Raw genomic sequence first — 18636 nt, 5'->3', positions numbered from 1 at the left:
TGGGGGATACATGGGAGGAAGTTCTCCTGGGCATACATTTAAGTAATATAATTGTGTTCAGGTGTTCATGGGGCATTGTCACAGTGGGTGAAGATTCACACAATAACCAAAAGAATATTGAATTCCCATTCTGGGGAGCTCTGCCAAATTCTCTAATGGAACAGCAACAATCCCCCAAGTGCAGGGCAATGACTAGTAAAGACAGATTGTGCAATGATGGACCCTTGGTATTGACAACTATGTTTATGGGCCTTTTCTCTTGAAATTGCAACTTAGCTTAGCACTGTAGGGTACCTATAAGTTACCCCCTAAGAGCCTCTATGTTGCTAAAATGTGGCCTTTCATGAAGCCAAACTCTGTATATAAATGCATTACTTTCTCTCCAGTGTGGGGCGTGAGTTTCAGGGGTAAAATTCCCTGGCACCAAGGGACTACTACAAAGTGCCAAATAGCATTGCTTCTGGAAAAGGACCTTGAATAAAAGGGGGAAAAGGTAAAGGAAAATTAGTTTATATGGCTAAGAGGCATCAAAGTGAATCATGAGGTCATCCCTGAGTTAACAGTTATGCATGTCTCAGCAGGATCTCATAGACTGCCAAAGTAGATACTACCCCAAATAGTGGGGCCTCCTGAGGGCTCTGGAGACACTCATATCCTACAGTCATGGCAGATAGCTCCAGAGTTTTGTGTTTGCCTGTGGGCCCTTCTTTGAAGTTTGTACTCCCGAGTATGACAGAGTTGGGCTCAGTTGTGACTTCTCTACACATGTCTCTTCTGTCCCTTTTATTGAACCTATAGTTGGCAGTGGAGTTGGTAGGTATGTGTTCAAGAGACTTGAATGTTTGGTCTGTCCATGTGCTAGTTGGACCCTGAGCCTCAGTGGAATTGCAACACCTACTCTCCAGTTCATTGGACTCATCCAGGACAACTAACAAGGAGGTGAGAATGGACAACCACAACAGCAAGGAACCATGAGCGGCTACAACTGCAAGCAAGAGAGTCCCATCCATCAGCCATTTGGGATCGATGCTCCCTCTCAATTAGAGGTGGAGTGGCCATCGCCATCCCAGGATCCTCAGGATTGGGGAATAAAATATGGACTAGAGTGGACTTACTGGTATTCTACTATACACTTATTGTGATTCTAGCAATGGAAGAAATTATATCATTGATGTTGAGACGATATTGAGCTGAAGGCATGGAGAGAGAAAAAGACATGTAATATTGGGGCATTTTCAGGAGTTGGAATTGTCCTGAATGACATTGCAATGACAGATAACACAGGCCTTTATATATCTTCCCATAACCTACAGAATTGAGTGGGAAAGAGCATAAACTATAATGTAAACTATAATCCATGCTTAGTGGCAATGCTCCAAATGTGTTCATCAATAGCAATAAATGTACCACACTAATGAAAGAAGTTGTTAATATGGGAAAGGGTGGGAGATGTAGGGAGTGGGGCATATGGGAATCCCTTATATTTTTGTGTGAAACATTTTGTGTTAACTAATTATCTTTTAAAAATATGTGTGTATTTATATATATTTTTTAGTTTATTGAAGTATATCACTCATACATAAATATAAATAAATAATAAGTGTATAGTAATGGTTGTGAACTTACAAAACAAACATCTATAACATCATACAGGACTCTCATAACTCACCTTACCACCAATAGCTTGCACTGTTGTTAAACATTTTTAACTAATGATTAAAGAGCAATTTCAAAATATTACTACTAACCAAAGTATTTTCCCCCAACCCACCCTATTATTATTTTTATCTTTATGTCATTTATATATGAACATACATAAACTATAAGTGTATAGTAAAAGTTGTGAATTTACAAAGCAAACATGCATAACATCATTCAGGGGTCGCATACATCAACCCTCCACCAACATCTTGCATTGTTGTGAGACGTTTGTTACAAATTTTGAAAGAATATTGTCAAAATCTTATGACTAATTATAGTCCTTATCTTAAATTTGGCATATTTTCCCCCAACCCACCTTATTATTATTTTTTAAATATATTTTTATGACAGAAGTTGTTAACTTATAAAACAATCATGCACGTGTGCAGAATTCCTAAACAACATCCTCTATGAACACACCACACTGTGGTGGAACATTTTTCACAGATAAGATAATATCATCTGATCATTACCATGTCCAGAGTGTACGTTTGGGACACATTTTCCATACAGTATCAGTACATTTTTGGCATAGGTGCAAGAATATCATATTACTGCTACTCACAGTCCATAGGTCATTCCTGTGGTGTTTTTCCTATGCTTCTCCACATTCTCACTACCCTGCAGTAGTGATGCACATTTGCTCTAGCTCACAAAGGACACTACTGCATCTGTACCTTAAGATACAATTCTCATCCACCTGTTGGATTACTGTGTTATTCAGTTCCTAGATTATTCTCTAGCATTCTGTCGTTCGGCATTTACATACTTAGACTACCTTTTTCAGCCACATCCCCATTTATAAACTAGCTGTTACTATTTGTTACCATCCACTCTATAAATTTCCATGCTTTTACAGTAAAGCTAGTTAAAACTTCTACATACATTAACCATCAGTAGTCCATCTCAGTCCTCCTCTTATCTCCTTTAAAAATCCACCACCTATCACCAGGTCTTGGAGATATTTTCCTACAATTTCTTCTAGAAGTTTTATGGTTCTTGCTTTTATTTTTAGGTTTTTGATCCATTTTGAGTTAATTTTTGGATAAGATATGAGATAGGGAAACTCTTTCCTTCTTTTGGCTATAGATATCCAGTTCTTTCAGCACCATTGTTCTGCCCAAGCTGTGTGGGCTTGACAGGCTAGTCAAAAATCACTTGGTCATACAAGTGAGGGTTTGTTTCTAAACCATCAGTTTGGTTCCATTGGTCTATGCATCTGTCTTTATGCCAGTACCATCCTGTTTTTACCACTATAGCTAGGTAATATGATTTAAAATCTGGAGTTGAGGATTCGCTTTTCCTTTTTAAGATGTGTCTGGCTATGCAGGACCCCTTACCCTTCCAAATAAATTTGAAAAGCATGTTTTCAATTAAAAAAAAGTTGGTGGAATTTTTTTGAGATTGCATTGAATCTGTATATCAATTTGAGTAGATTTGACATCTTAATGGTATTTAGTCTTCCAATGATATTTAGTGCTTTACATTATTGGTTAAGTTTACTCCTGACTATTTGAGTTTTATCTGTCATATTTTATTTTCACCACTCTTGACACTTTTAGTTACTTTTACTGATAATCTTCATTTCTAGACTCTCTTCCAGGCCTCTCTCTCCAGTCTTTTCTAGCATACCCTTTAGTATTTCCTGAAAAACTGGTCTCTTGGTTATAATTTTCTCAGCGTCTGTATATCTGTGAATATTCTAATCTCACCCTCAGTTTTGAAAGACAATCTTGCTGGATATAAGATTCTTGGCTGGAAGTTTTTCTCTTGTAGTATCTTAAATATATCACATCACTGTCCTCTTGCCTCTATGGTTTCCGGTGAGAAATCAGCACTTAATCTCATTGGGTATCCCTTATATGTATGCATTGCTTTTCCCTTGTTCTTCTCAGAATTCTCTGTCTTTTTCTTTGGCATTTGACATTCCAATCATTTTGTGTCTTGGAGTCTGTCTATTCAGGTTTTTTCAGATGGGAGTATGTTGTGCTTCTTGAACATGAATATTTATGTCCTTCAAATAGGGTTGGGAAATTTTCTACCATTATTTCTTCAAATATTCCTTCTGCCCCTTTTCCCTTCTCTTCTCCTTTTGGCACACCCATGACACATATGTTTGCATGTCTTTTGCTGTCATTTAGTTCCCTGAAAACTTGTTCAACTTTTTCCATTCTTTTCTTCATCTTTTCTTCCCTATGTTCACTTTCAGAGGCCATTTCTTCAAGCTCACCAATCCTTTCTTCTGCCTCCTCAAATCTGTGATTATATGATTCCAATGTTTTTTAAATTTTATTTATTGTACATTTCATTCCTATAAGATCTGTTATTTTTCTATGCATGCTTTCAAATTCTTTGTGCTCATCCAATGTCTTCTTAATATCCTTAATCTCTTTAGCCATCTCATTAAATTTATTATGGAGGTTTGTTTGAACATCTATGATTATTTGTCTCAACTCCTTTATGTCATCTGGAAGCTTATCTCATTCCTTTAAGTGGGCCATAGCTTCCTGTTTCTTGGTGTGGATTGTAATGTTTTGTTAGTGTCTTGGCATCTGGCTTACAAAAGCATTTCTTCTGGGTTCAGTTTTGCTGTTTAGTTTAGGGCTTCCTGCCCTTTGTCCCTTGCTGGTTGTGCAGTAGGAATCAAGGATGAATATGGTGCTATAAGCTGTGGCGGCTCAAGCTGTCCTCATTGTTCCAGAGACTGATGAAGCTTCTCCTAACTTTCTCCTTGCCAGGTGTAGGGACAGAGCCACAGCTGTGTGGAATAATGTAAGTTGTGCAGGCCTAGACTATAGCTGCCCAAAGAGAATGATAAAGCTTCATGCCCCTTTCTCCCCTGTCTGGGGTGGGGATGGAACTGCAGTAGTGGGCAGCAATCTACGCAGTGTGGGTCCAAGATGACTGCAGTTGCCCCAGTAGACTTCTGATTATTCAGTCTGTGCCAGTCAAAGGCACCTGCAATTACCTGGACAGGCTGGTGCAAGGCTCACCAGCCTCCTTTCTGTCAGAGGTGTGGCTGAAGCCTAGCCTGGTTTGCAGGCCAATCTGCATGAAAGAAACCAGTTCCTACAGTCACTGTGATTTTTGGTCAGCCCAGCTTCTCCTGATGATGGGGGCAGAGTCAAAATGGTGGCCACTGACCTCTTTCAGACTTGGACAGATTCACACGCTAGATGTTCCTAGGGTTATATCTTAGCCAGCTGAATCTACTAATCAGTAGCTGAAATCTGTGGCCAACCATCTCCTCCTCCCATTTTTGGGAAATGGAGCTTCTAATTCCAGCCACAGAATAGCTCCTGCGGCAGCTTGTGCTGACAAAGTAGGATAATCATCAGCCTCCATGGCTTGGCCAGTAATTTCCCAGAGAGGCTGGCACAGATCCCCCAGCATCCTCCCTGCTGGAGGTGGGGCTTAGGCTAGACCTGCAATCTGATCTGGTTGGAAAGAAGCTGGTCCCTACCAGCTCTGTGATTTTCAGCCCACTCTGCTTCCCCTTGTATCAGGTGTAGAGTTAAGATGGCAAGTACTGGTCTCTTTCTGATTTGAACAGGTTCAAACTTTAGCTGTTCTCAGGATTTTACCTTAGTCTGCTGAACTTACTCATCAGTAACTGAAGTTGGTGCCCGACTATCTCTTCCTCCCCCATTTTTCGGAAATGGAGCTTTCAATTCCAGTTGCTAAATAGCTCCTGAGGCAGCTTGTTCCTCTAGTGGAGGATGGGCACCGGCCTCTGTGGCATGCCCATCTTCTCTGCAGATGGGCAGTCTCCTCTTGCCATTCCTTTGAGGATGTTGCAGGATGCTCTTCTGGTCTCCTGGAGCACCTAAACAGGTGCTTCAGCTAGCTCCAGATAGTCTGGGTGTTTACTAACTGCCCTGCAGCAGGAGCTGACTCTAGGTGCTCCTTACACTGCCACCATCTTGCTGGTTGTTAATATATATGTATTTTTTAAAATAATGACAAGGAAGGAAGGAAGGGAGGGAGGGAGGGAGGGAGGGAGGGAGGAAGGAAGGAAGGAAGGAAGGAAGGAAGGAAGGAAGGAAGGAAGGAAGGAAGGAAGGAAGGAAGGAAGGAAGGAAGGAAAGAAGGAAGGAAGGAAGGAAGGAAGGAAAAAAAAGAAAGAAAGATGTTAAGGAAAAAAAAGCTAAAAGCAACAAAACCCAGAACAGAAGGGAGAGACCAGCACAAGCTGCTATATGCCTTGCCATGTGGCTTAAGAACCAAGGATCCCTGCCAGCAAGTCCTCAGGAGGAAAACATTGCCTTAATGATGCCTTGATTTGTCTCAAACTGTAAGTTAATAAATTTCTATTGTTTAAATCAACTCTTTTCATGGTATCTCTTTTGAGCAGCCTAGGAAATGAAAACGCTACCCCTTATATGGAAACTGCTTTTATTCACTGATTTCTTATTTTCTAGAAAATAAAATTGTTTCTTGGGTCTCATCTGGGTGAGCACTGACTTTTCCTTATCTCAGAGGTTCCTGAGAACAGAGGGCTCCAATCAACCAGGGTCCTTCAATTCTGGATCCATACCTTACCATTTAGAATGGTGGGTAGCCTTGTTTCCATCACTAGTGTAGTTACCATATCACCTGTAACCTTCTATTAATTAACATTGGAGAGAATACTGTTAAATTCTACATGTGGGAAAAACAAAAACATAAAACATTTCTCCTACAAGCCTTCATCTTCCACCCCTCAGTTATTGTCCTTAGGTAGTTCCATAATCTACCTAAGACCTAAAATTGTCCCTAAGTTGCTCCTTGGATTGGATTTAATTCTTTTCATTCAGTTCACACTGTTATAGAACAGGGAGAAGTTAGCCAATTCATCTTTCTTATTAACTGGCTTTCTGCCCTGACAATCTGTGATCTTAATGAAGGCAGGGATTATACCTGAATAGTTTATATTAGTAATCCTGAGCATAGGCAATGCCTGGTAAAACATAGGTACTCAATAAATATTGGTTGTATTAATAAATATAGGTCTTAGGCTAAAAAGACAAAAACTGTCTTGAGCTCTGGTAGTCCATCAGAGTTTACCATGGCTAGAGAGTCTGCACAGCAGATGGCAGAAAGAGCTATCTTTATTTATTTATTTATACTGTAATAAACAGTATGGAATTGGGTGTTCTCCATTAGTCCTGTAACCACTGTAAGAAGCTGATTAAGGACTAGAACCCTGGCTATACCTCAATCTCTCTTTATACCAGGGAAGACACCAATATAAATTAAAAGCTAATACAGCTGAGTCTTCTTGAAGGATTCAGAATAAAAAAGAAAAGGAAGCAATTAAGTCATTCACTTTCAAATGGGTAAAAAAATATCCCTCTCTTCCTGCCAGGGTGAAGTCATAGGCCTCCACCAAGAACCACCTGTGGTTATGATCCAGCACTAAGAGAAATCTCCCAGACCCTCTCCATTACCTTAATTCCAACACCTTTTAACATTGGCTTCATGTATGTGGTTTTCTCTCCATTTCTCTATTTCTAGTTTCTGCCTCACTGCCCAGAACTTTCAGGTTCTTCAATAGCAATTTATATTGTGTAATCCAAGTTGATCCCCTGGATGATAGTGGATCTATGCATTATTGCCCATGGACCTATATCTACCACATATCAGGCCACTATTCCTCCTGGAGGGTGTTCAGAATTCATTAATGGTGTTTGGAATTCATGTCTTGCATTTGTGATTTTAGGGGTCAATTCACTTAGGGGCATGGATTGAAATGCAATTCAAACGTGGATGGGAAAACAACCTTAAATATGAGCCTAGTTTACTCATATGCCACTAGCACTACTAGAGTTGCTGCTTCCACCACTGCACTTCCTGAATGAAAATTTGGGAGTTTATATACATTTTCAGGAGACTCTATGATCTCTGTGCAGGGGTGTTGGTGGTGGTGGTGGAAGCTATATGTGGGAAAAGAGTGGCAGTGCTTCTTGACACTGGCTTTTTTTTTTTCTTGTTTATTTTGCTTTATGATGATGAGCAGAGCAACAGTTCTTTTCTCACCTGCCATAGGGCTACTTAATGTTGGAAAACACCGCAAGAAGGAATAAAAGAATTAAGGAGAAATATGTAAAGATACAATGATGAAAATAGGTTTGTTGGCCAGATTTTAGGATACCCCACCTGCGCTAGTTAAATAGGAAGCCAGGGCAACCTGAACTTGAATCACATAGGTAGTATGAAGAAGCTATTGGAAGCTTGAAGCTATCACTGAGGAAAATAGGCATTGGAAATAGGGACAGTCAAGCAAAAATAGGATTTTCAAGGAGTATCATGGGGGTTAGCTAAAATTTAATGTCATGAATTTGAAGAGAAATATATCCAAATAGTTGTGTGAATTTCTATAGCAGTGACCAGCATTGTGGAATAAATTAGGACAATTGCTGACATGTTCATTGCTGTATATTGAGAATACATGGCTAGAGGGTTGAGGGTACTGGCAGAGCTGCTCTGGAATGACATACCTTGATGTGGAATGGATAAGGAAGAAAATAAATCCAGTAAATTCTGATTTTTTGTGTGCCACGATCCTAGTTTATTCTTCTGTTTAATGCTCTCTGATCATTTTCTAAAATCCACTGCTGCCCACAGTCCTAGTATATCTAAAGTGTGTGTAACCGTCAACACATATAGGGTAAGCATTAAAAGAATTTGCACAAAGTATGTCACTTCTTTATTTTTATTACTGTAACAAATATATAGTAAGCTGTATATCTAGAGTCTTCATACTCAAAAAGCAACCTGAGTACAAGAATATAATGGCATTATGATGACTGTGGTAGTTTGAACCATCTACCCTGAAAAAGGACATGTTCTTAATCTTAATCTACATTCCTGTGAGTGTGGACCCATTTGTAAATTATACCCATCAGTTAAGGGATGGACTCATTTGTGAATAGGTTTTTCTATGATCTTAGTTAGGTATGGCCAAACTGAATCAGGGTGGGCTGCGGCGGCTGGCTCGGTAGGTCGAGGTGGGGTCTGGCTGCGGACGAGGGGTCGGTCCAGCCTTGGACGAGGGGTCGGTCCGGCAGCAGACGAGGGGTCGGTCTCACAGGGGTTGCGCAGTTCGGCTGACGGGGTCGCCCGGAGAAGCAGGCGACGAACTGGGGACAAGGGAGGCCAGGCCCTTGTCGGGGGCTCTCAGGACTGGAGGGCGCACGGCAGAAGAACTACCGCGGAGACGAGGTGAACACGCAAGTCCAACTTTATTGAGGGAGAGGCAACAGTTTTATAGGGGCTGGGGAAGGCTGATTGGTCGAAGCCACACCCTGTTCTGATTGGCTGCCGGAGAAAGGTCAGTGGGAGGTACTGGAAGGGGGAGGGGTGGTGGTTAGGGATTGGCTGTCGCTGTTGCTGGGGGAAGTGGCAGGGTTTAGGGATTGGTGGCTGCTGTTGCTGGGGTAGAGGGCAGACTTGAGTTTCCTGCCTTGCGCCTGGCTGTTGCTGCTGTCGGGGGGAGGGGGAAAAAGGGCAGACTGGAATTTTCCGCCCTGCGCCTGCGCAGGGAGAAAGAAGAAGAAGGGTGCTGCCCCACAAGGCATCGTGTGGCGCTATCCGGGAGGAGGGGTGGCCGCGGAAGCATGGCTGCCGAGAAGGGGAGACCCGAGGGCACTCTGCGCCCATGCCGAGCTCCCTTCAGGGGTGGCGGTGAGTCCGACCAGCCACCCTATTATGGGGGCAGCGGCTTGGAATTAGGCCTACCGCGGCCGCTCCCCTGCCAGGCCAGCAAACCACACTTCAGCCCGAGGGGTGACCGCAGTGGGCCTTTAATTCTTATGACTGTAGACATTATAAAGAAAAGCCAGACTTCAGAAAGAGCCCCAGGAGGACATCAAGGGCATCGCCATGTGACGGAGGCAGACATGTAAGCCTAGGAGCTCTGGGGATTGTGGAAAGCCAGTACCAGAACCTACAGGCTTTGGGGAGAAAGCAGGCCCTGCTGATACCTTGATTCTGAACCTCTAGCTTTCAAAACCGTGAGCCAACAAATTCTTGGTTAAGCCAACCCATCATGTGGTATATGTCATAGCAAGCCTGGAAAACTAAGACAACAAATTTTAAAACAGGCAAGAGGTAACAGGAAAATTCATATATTGGGGATTCTAATTTCTGCAGTGCAGAGAAATAGTTGCTAAATTTTCTACCTGATGTCTTCAAAGGAAATGTTATTTGACCCGGTGGCAAGGAAAAAAGTGTGTTTCTACAGCCTGGCTTCTGTGGGATAATATAGTAGGTGAGGCATAGCTTTTCTTTTTTTCCTTCCAGATATATACATACCATCTTCATATTCTCAGTGCCATTTACATGGTTTTTATGGCTTCAAAATCTTAAACTATCTTTGCTTAAATGTCTACAAAAACAAAACAAAACAACTAAGCTATGTTGGAGAACAGTTTTCTTATGTTCTGTAATAGAGAAGGGCTACTTTGGTTCTAAAAAAACATGCTGGAAGAGGCAATTGATTCATCTTCTCCATTAAAACGAAGTCTTTAAATGCTAATAAAATTGCTTTAAATGAAAAAAAGTGTTTACAAAATGTGAACTTTATATATGTAGATCACCATAAATGCTTCCATTATACTAAAGTCCTGTGATGAAAGACCATGTTGTTCCTGGAAAGAAAAAAAAAACAACTTTAAGAAATTTTTTATCTCCTTTGGAGGAATGAGTAGTCAGCCAACTGAGAACTAATAAATGGAAATACTAATGCATGCAGCATAAAAATCAACCTTGGGAATGCAGTTTACACCTGTTCACATCAAGTCAAACTCTGTATCCTGATAATTTCACAACCATTAATAATAGCCCATAGCTAGGCATACCATGATAAACCTGATTAATTTTCATACATCAGGGTAAAAATGGATTTGTTAAGGGGGAAGAAGAAGTTATTTCCTATTAACAGAATTCGGTGGTAGCTTGTTACTTTTCCCCAACTTAGCAGATTGCTCTATCTTACAAAACATGAAATAGGTCACCATAGATAAAGGAAAAGTGAACTAATTCCAAGTCTTTCCTCATTTTAGTCTCTGAAAGCAGAAAGACTTCAGTTTGAATCACAACTCTAAATATTGTTGGCTAAATTAATTAATTTGGGCACTTTGTTCAGAATTTAAATCTCAGATATTTCTCTTTTAAAATGAGGATGAAAATACCTACCTTATATGATTAATGGGAGAATTAGATAAGATAGAAAGCATAAAGTACTTCATGCTGAGTCTGCTATAGGGAAATCTCCAAAAATATTAGTAATAATTCATAGTATTTTTACAATTATAATCGAAACATGTTATAAATATTGTTATTATTTGTGAGTAGCTATAAATCTAAAGATAACCAGCCCCATTAAAACAATATATTCAATTCTAACTTGCTTGCAGTGTTTTATTAATGATTTGTCTCCTGGAAATTTCATTTGCTTTTATTAGCATTTTCCTGTTTGAAGCACATAAATTTTTTTCATCCATCTGGAATGCTTTGATAATGTATCTTGAAACTTTTAATATTTTTACATGTTATTATTTTAATGAATACAGTTAAGATATTAGACTTGATAACACAGGCCAATTTAAAAGCTGAATATCAAATTAGTTAAATTAGAGATTTATAGAATTTGTCCATTTTGAATATAGAGCTGAAAATAGGCCAATTGTCCCATTTAGTGATAAGAAAGCTATTTCTTTCACAAAATGTGATGTTATTTGGATATAACTTTTAAAATGGACATAGACAAACAGTCTAAAAAGTCTAAAATATTTCCATTAGTGGCATGTATGAGGCTTCATGAACTGGCCTCTCTGCCTACTTTCCCAGATTTACTGCTTGTCACTCTGTAGATACGGCTTGTGTTCCAGTGACCCCAAGCCACTTCTGGTCCCAAATTTTCAGGTTTTTTTCAGATGCTAATCCTGTTTTAGAAGTCCATTACCTTCCACTTTTCTTCTTTCCATGTCTGACTCTATATTATCCATCAAAGATTGTTCAAAGTCAAATTGGAGTCAAGTTTGCAGACGACAGCATTTTATTCGAAATACCAAAGTTTTGCTGCAGCAGAGGAAGCCAGATCCCTGTCAAGAGCACAAGTGACTTTGGAATTCAAGGAATGGCACATGAGTTTTGTAGACAGAAAAACGAAATTAGCTTGGCTCCTATTGATTGGGCAAGGGTTTGTCTGTCTTATTTTGTATTGGGTCAAACTTAATGAACCATGGGCTTGATTGGCTATCTGGGTTAGCTGTCTTGGTGGAGATCTCATATTTCAAAAGATAACAAGAAGAAACTCCAGAGGGAGCTCAAAGAAGTAGAGCATCCCTCTACCCCCAGGTGTCCCCAGGGCTTTCTATTTAATTTTATAAATATTCAATTAACCTGTCATTTTCTAAGAGAATCCTTCCAAGAACAGCATCGCTTTTCCATCAGTTCTTTCCAGGCAAACTAGAGACAATGTCTGTATCTTAAAAAGTGAGGCAAGCCTCTACTAGAAATTTAGTTTTGCTTTGTTTTCTCATTTGTAAGCCTGCCTCTTTCAGTATTTTAAAAGTTCATAGGGGGCAGGGACTATGTTTTATTCATTCTAATACTTACCTCTGTGCTTGGCACAAAGTAAAAACATACTGAATAATTATTGCACGTACAAATGAATAAGGAGATAAATGAGTGATAGTATTTTTGATTCTTGAAGTTGCATTTGGCAGATCTCTAGAACAATACTAAATCCTTCAAAGAAGACGTTATTGCTTTTAAAGAAAAGTATGCTCTACAGTTATAATTCACATTTTAAATCTAAGGTTTTAATATAAGAGTCTAGAGCTTAATACATGTTCATTCATTATATTTTTAAATGAAAACTAAAATAAGCTCAAACAGATATTTTTACTACACAATCAACATTATAGTATTTACAGAACTGTAATAGATAACATTAATCAATATTTATATTACCAACAAATCAAAAAAAAATTTTTTAAATTTATTTTTAAAGAAGTTTTAGATAAATAATTGTTACAGAAAAAATATAGGGGACTGCCATATATCCCACTCCTTCCCCTTCCCATTCCTTCCCAAATCAACATCCATTATTAGTGTGATACATTTGTTACAGTTGATGAACACATATTGAAGTATTGCTTACCATGGATTACAATTTATATTATAGTTTACACTCAGGCTTGCACAATTTTGTAGGTTATGACAAAATATACAATGGCCTGTATCCGTCACTGCAATGTCCTGCAGGACAACTCCGATGTTCTGAAAATGTCCCCATATTACACCTATTCTTCCCTGTCCCATCCCTCAGAAATTCTGGTGGCCACTGCCCAATTTTTATTAGTTTTCTTTCAGTCCTCATCTACCTGGTGACATAATTATTAGTTTTCTTTCAGTCCTCATTCATCTGGTGACATAATTTTACAGGATTGTAACCATGTTGTAGATACTATTTTTTTTCGACATTTTAAACTTTTTCATACATTGTAACTATTCACGTGTCTTCACATTCTTGTTACATTAAAAATTCTATATAATATTATTTTAAATGGGTGTATCTCTTTAGATAGCTTTTTACATTATAAGTAGAATTTCAATGGGTATTTTTTGACATTTTTTCACTCTCTGGGTCCTTATCACTTAAAATTATCTTTTAATATATTTTGTAAGTGTTTAGTAAGTAATCCAATGCCATCTCATCCTAAATAACTGGAACAATCAGTTTGACTTTTTAGATTTTTTCATACATTATAACAATTGTTCATGTGTCTTCATATTATTATTACCTTTTAAAAAATTCTATATAATATTTTAAATGGGTATATCTCTTTAGATATTTAGCTTTTTACATTATAAGTAGAATTTCAATGGGTGTTTTTTGACATTTACTTTTTCACTCTCTTGGTCCTTATCACTTAAAATTATCTTTCAATACATTTTGTAAGTGCTTAGTAAGTAACCCAATGCCATCTCATCCTAAATAACTGGAACAATCAGTGCAACAGAGATCAAACATGCTCATCTCCTAACCTACCCCTTTCCACACCAGCTGTTTTTATTCAATTCAAATGAAAATAACTCAAATTGTTCTACTTGATAAAAATAAAATAGAGAAAGATGCCCTAATTCCACTAGTAACCAAGAATTTGATTTTTTAAAAAATGATGTAACTTTTTCTTAACTTAGATTGCAAACATGTTTTCTATAAAATATATATATTGATGGGCAATACTCTATGTTTAGCAAGGTAAAGAAAAGGTAGTGAATAGAAAAGAAACCTCGGTAAAGAAAAGGAAAATATAAAAGTGAAATAAATTTTAATACTGAAAGAATTCATTATCTGTGATAAAAATTCACTGGATGCTTTTAAGAAAATAATGGAGATGATGGGGGAAGAATCAGTGAACTTAAAAATAAATCATTAGGAATTCTCAAATCTGAAAGAAAACATAGATTTGAAAAAATGAACAGTGCCTCAGGGATTTCTAAAGATCTAAGATTTGGGAAGTTTCCTAGCAAAGAGAGAATGGGACAGAAACATTACTTAGTGATAGCCAGAAAATGACTCGATTTGGGGACAGATACAAATTTACAGATTAAGGTTTAGCAAAACCCAATGTAGATGAATTTGGAGACAATAAAGCCTACCAGTGCATAAGCGTCAAATTGCTGCAATCCAAAGATAAAAGACAGTCTTGACAGGGAAAACCTGGACATATCATAAACTGGGAAAAATTGATTTGTTAGAAACCATAGAGACTAGAAGACGTATCTTTAAAGTTTAAAAAAATACAATTTACAAAAATGATGTGGTGGGGAGTGGGGAGTGGGTTATATGGGAACCTCTTATGTTTTTTGTTTTGTTTTTTAATGTAACATTCCGTGTGATTTTTTAATTTAAGAAATTAAAAAAAAATAAACCATAATGTAAACCAAAATAATAAGTTCAACAAGAAAAAAACAAACTGACCAACCATCAAAAACCGCCCACCTGTTCATATTCAGCAAAGCACAAAGGTATGTAGGTGTAATTAAAACATACCGATTTAGAGGAGAAAAACAAAAAGGAATTGGTTGTGCCCGCAGAGTTCAGCGCCCCCGAGGCCGACGCAGGAGGTGTTTGTGCCCAGGCTCCCCTCCCGGCCCCTCGCCCCCCTCCCCGCCCCAGGCCACTGGGAGACCACAGGGGAGGGGAGGGACCCTGCAGAGGACAGCAGCCCCGCGACGGATGGGATGACCAAGGCTGCGGCTGCTGGGACGAGGCCCGAGGCTGAGGAGCAGGAGGTTCACCGTTCACCGCTGACAGCGGCCGCCCAGACGGCGCAGCCCGCGGGCGGACGGAGCGCGGCGGGCAGGAGCCCGGGGCCGTCCCCAGGGCACGCGGCGCCGCGGGCCTAACGCAGGGCCGGGCCCCTAGCCACCCCGCAACCGCCTCGGCGCTCGGGCGCGCGTGGGGAGGCCGGGCTCGTGGGGCAACGACCTCCGGCTGCGGCCACTGCCCAGAGCCCGCGGCGCCGCAGAGCTGGCAGGGGGCGGGAGGCCAAAGGCGCCCGGGCCGTGGGGCGCGAGCCCCGGAACTGGGCCGGCCCAGGGTGCGGTCCCGCAGCGCAGCCACCGGGGGCGCTGGTGGTACGAAGCGAGCGAGTGCTCCGCGGGCCCGCACTTGTCACGGGGCCTGGCTCAGCGCCCCAGGAAGTTGAACTGCGCACCCGCTTCCTTGCAAGGAGGTATGGATAAAAAAACAACGATGAAACATTAAAATGAAAGTCTAAAAATAAATCATCCAAGAGAAGGGCGAAATTAAACAAAAAACAGGGAGCAAGTGTAAAACAAGTTATAAAATGGTATAGTTGAATCCAACTACGTCAATACATGTGTTAAAAGTTAATGGACTGAAAATAAAAGAAGTGGCTCTTCACCTAGAAAGCAGGGAACCTGGGGCAGGCCTGTGCCCAAGGCAGACTGCGGGGTGAACTTAACCCATTTTTGTAGGAAACATCCTTGACCTAAGACCTCAGGCTCGGGTATTGGTCCCCATCAAACTTAGAAGCGTCATTTCAGCCGGCACCAGCCGGCATTTAAGCTGAAGGCACTGGGGAGGGGGAGGCTGGGTCTGAAAGCAGAGCCGTCATGTCTTAGGGAGGCGGCTGCTTTGGCCAGCATTAGAAGCACAGGCAACAAAAAGAGACACAGAGGAGAGACAGAGACACAGCACACCAGGGAGCTGACGTGGCACAAAAGATCCAGATCCTCTCTCCCACTCCGGGAGCTCCCAGGATCAGTTCCCAGTGCCACCTAAAGAGAAGACAAGCAGACACAGAAGACAGGGAGCAGACAGCCAGTGCAAAATAAGTGGGGGGTGGGGGTGTGGAATCTTAATAAATAAATAAAAGAAGAAGAACAGGCAGAGGGCCTCTTCCCTGACTCTCTGGGTCTGTCAGCTCTCCCATACAAGTTCTCTAGCTTGATCACATGCCTGATTTTTCTGAAGTAACTGCTTTTCGGTGGCAGTTGAAGGGAGGACTCCTGTGCCAAGAGGGCGTCTCTAACAGGGTGAGGGGGAAGTAAAGAGGACTGAGAAGACTGAATTCACCCTGTGGAATTCCTGGAGTTAGAAAGGTATCCTGTGCTGTTTTATGAACTCTGCTTAGAGCATCGGTCATGTGTTATGATGCAACTGTTCTATGGGATTTCATAATGATAGTACTTAGTTATACACTTAATTGTTTTTCTTTAATTACATCATATTTGAGAAGACTTGGGTGGATATCTTCCCTTTTTCTTTTTTCCCTCCAGGTCTCCTCGCTCAACTTCTCTGTTTTGCATGGGCTAGTCTGTAGTAACTTCTTTAACATTTGCTCTGATTTCTAGCTGGATTTGGCCAATGGGGAGCCAAGTAGGAGATTGGTGGGGAAATGGAAGGTGAGGTCTGGATATTTTTTCCTCCAGATTGCTTCCCTGTTGGCTTGTCTCAGGCTGGCTTCCACCTCTGCAGTCCTTTCTCCAGAACTATTGGATGACCCCCTCCCCAGGTCTCCTGGATCTGGAGTTGGGAACAACCTCCGGGAGGTGCTTCCTGTACCCCGTTTACATCTTTGCAATTAGTCACTTTATTAAATCCTCTATGAATAATCATAATTAAGTATGTACCATCTGTTTCCTGCTAGAACCACAAATGATACAAAGACAAATTGGGAAAAGGTTCTGTTCTCTATTTTCTACTCTTAGTACCCTCTGTCCATGTTGTACTTACGTGGTCTGCATACAAGATTATCAGCCAACCACTTGGCTATGTTATCACATCCCAAACTTCTAGCAATCAAAATATCTTGTGAATTTTTGTTTTCTGTTAACTTGGGCCTTGTTATTTATTGTTTTTTTTTCTTATATATATCTACCCTATGTTTATATGGATAGACTTTTAAAATAATATACCTATAAAGAAAAAAATTCTTTAAGAACTTGAAGAACTTTCACTCTCACTTCCTAGCACAGTGTTTGGAACATATTAGAAAAACTGAAACATTTACTGAGTGAATAAATGATGGAAGTAAATAACTTCAATTAGTTGTAAGTAGTTTGTGGCCTTTGATTTTTACAATAATGTTCTTATCTCTACCTTTCTCATCCACTGTTGATTGTGAATAAAAGAAGCAAGAAACATTAAATGAAACAATCCAAAAGCACTCATTGCCTTGCCTGTGGAATTCCCCTAAGGTAATTAATCCTGTGTGGAAAAATTTGGGGACCATTAAACTGAGAGTCAATTAGATTGGAGATCACTGAGTTATAAATTACTCACTAGAGAAAAGACTGGGAAAAATTGAGTGGAAAGTAATTGAATCGCATTGTTTTAGCCTAACAGCCCAGTTAGGTGAAACTTCTGGGAAGAAATTCCAAGAACAGAGATTTTGGTATATGTCATAAGAGAGAGAGGGGTAATATGATTCACATTTCTAACCTCTTTCTGTGATTATTTAGTGATTTCCTATATTTTGAATCATACTTGTCTTCATGGATTACACACTATTTGGTCATTATGCATTATTTTCAGAATCTTTGGATTTTAATTTGCTAAGTCTGAATTTAGACTTTTCAAAGAAATCTACATTGAAATTATAGTTAGGCTGCATTTTCCCCTTATTGGTGCTTTCTCCTTTACATGTTATTATCAGCATTACAATATGCTAACGAAATAAATTTTGTGGCCCTGTATCAATTTATACAATCTAGGTATTGTATGTTCCTTAATGCGTGGGGTGGCACATCATGTAAATTTATCTTCTCCTGGTACCTTGGATGTGATAGTTATGGAAAGAATTACTTGATTCTCCTTCATGGTGAATCACCATTCCTGGATTCTAACTTTTCTTGGGTTCACACTGATCATCATTGGTGAAATAAAGCAGGAGGAATCATCTTTGAATAATTCCTTTCCTTGATCCTCAGTATCTAATCCATCAGCCAGTCATGTTGACTCTACCACCAAAACACGTCACATTCTCTCTACTTCCAAATGCTCTGTAGAAGCCACGATCATAGCTTACTTGGACATTGGAAAAATTTCTTATCTAGCTTCACTCTCCCATTTTTGTTTCCCTATAATCTATTCCCTGATATAAATAAATAAAATTGTGCTGTTCTCCTCCTTAAAGTACGATGTTATTGCTCTCAAATATGTGCTGCCCCTCCTGGGGGCATTTATACGCTACACAAGTGATGAAGGCTAGGCCAGATGACTTGCTCTTGTAAAATAAATGTGAGCCAATAAGTGTGAGTCAAAAGGATGTGTGCACTCCTGGGCATATGCTTTAAGACCCAGCTCATGTTACAATGCTCAAGGTTCCTTCATCCCTGCACAATCTCGGATGACCATCTGTTTGGTAGACGCTAGGCCACGTGGGGACCTTGAGCTCTAAGAGAGCATAA

At 40.1% G+C, this 18636-nt stretch overlaps 1 long non-coding RNA gene across 1 annotated transcript; it reads right to left on the bottom strand.

The window, feature by feature from the left end:
• Positions 1-10097: 10097 nt before the first annotated feature.
• LOC131279635 (uncharacterized) lies at positions 10098-14832 on the bottom strand. The gene is made up of 3 exons (XR_009187032.1): positions 14750-14832; positions 11648-11786; positions 10098-10331 (listed from the first exon to the last, which is right to left on the bottom strand). It is a non-coding gene; the product is annotated as an uncharacterized lncRNA (long non-coding RNA).
• Positions 14833-18636: the final 3804 nt, after the last annotated feature.

The sequence above is a fragment of the Dasypus novemcinctus genome, chromosome 8 (genome assembly GCF_030445035.2).
Source record: "Dasypus novemcinctus isolate mDasNov1 chromosome 8, mDasNov1.1.hap2, whole genome shotgun sequence".
NCBI classification, from domain to species: domain Eukaryota; kingdom Metazoa; phylum Chordata; class Mammalia; order Cingulata; family Dasypodidae; genus Dasypus; species Dasypus novemcinctus.
Note: the sequence above shows the minus strand (reverse complement) of the source record. Positions and strands in the feature narration are given on the sequence as shown.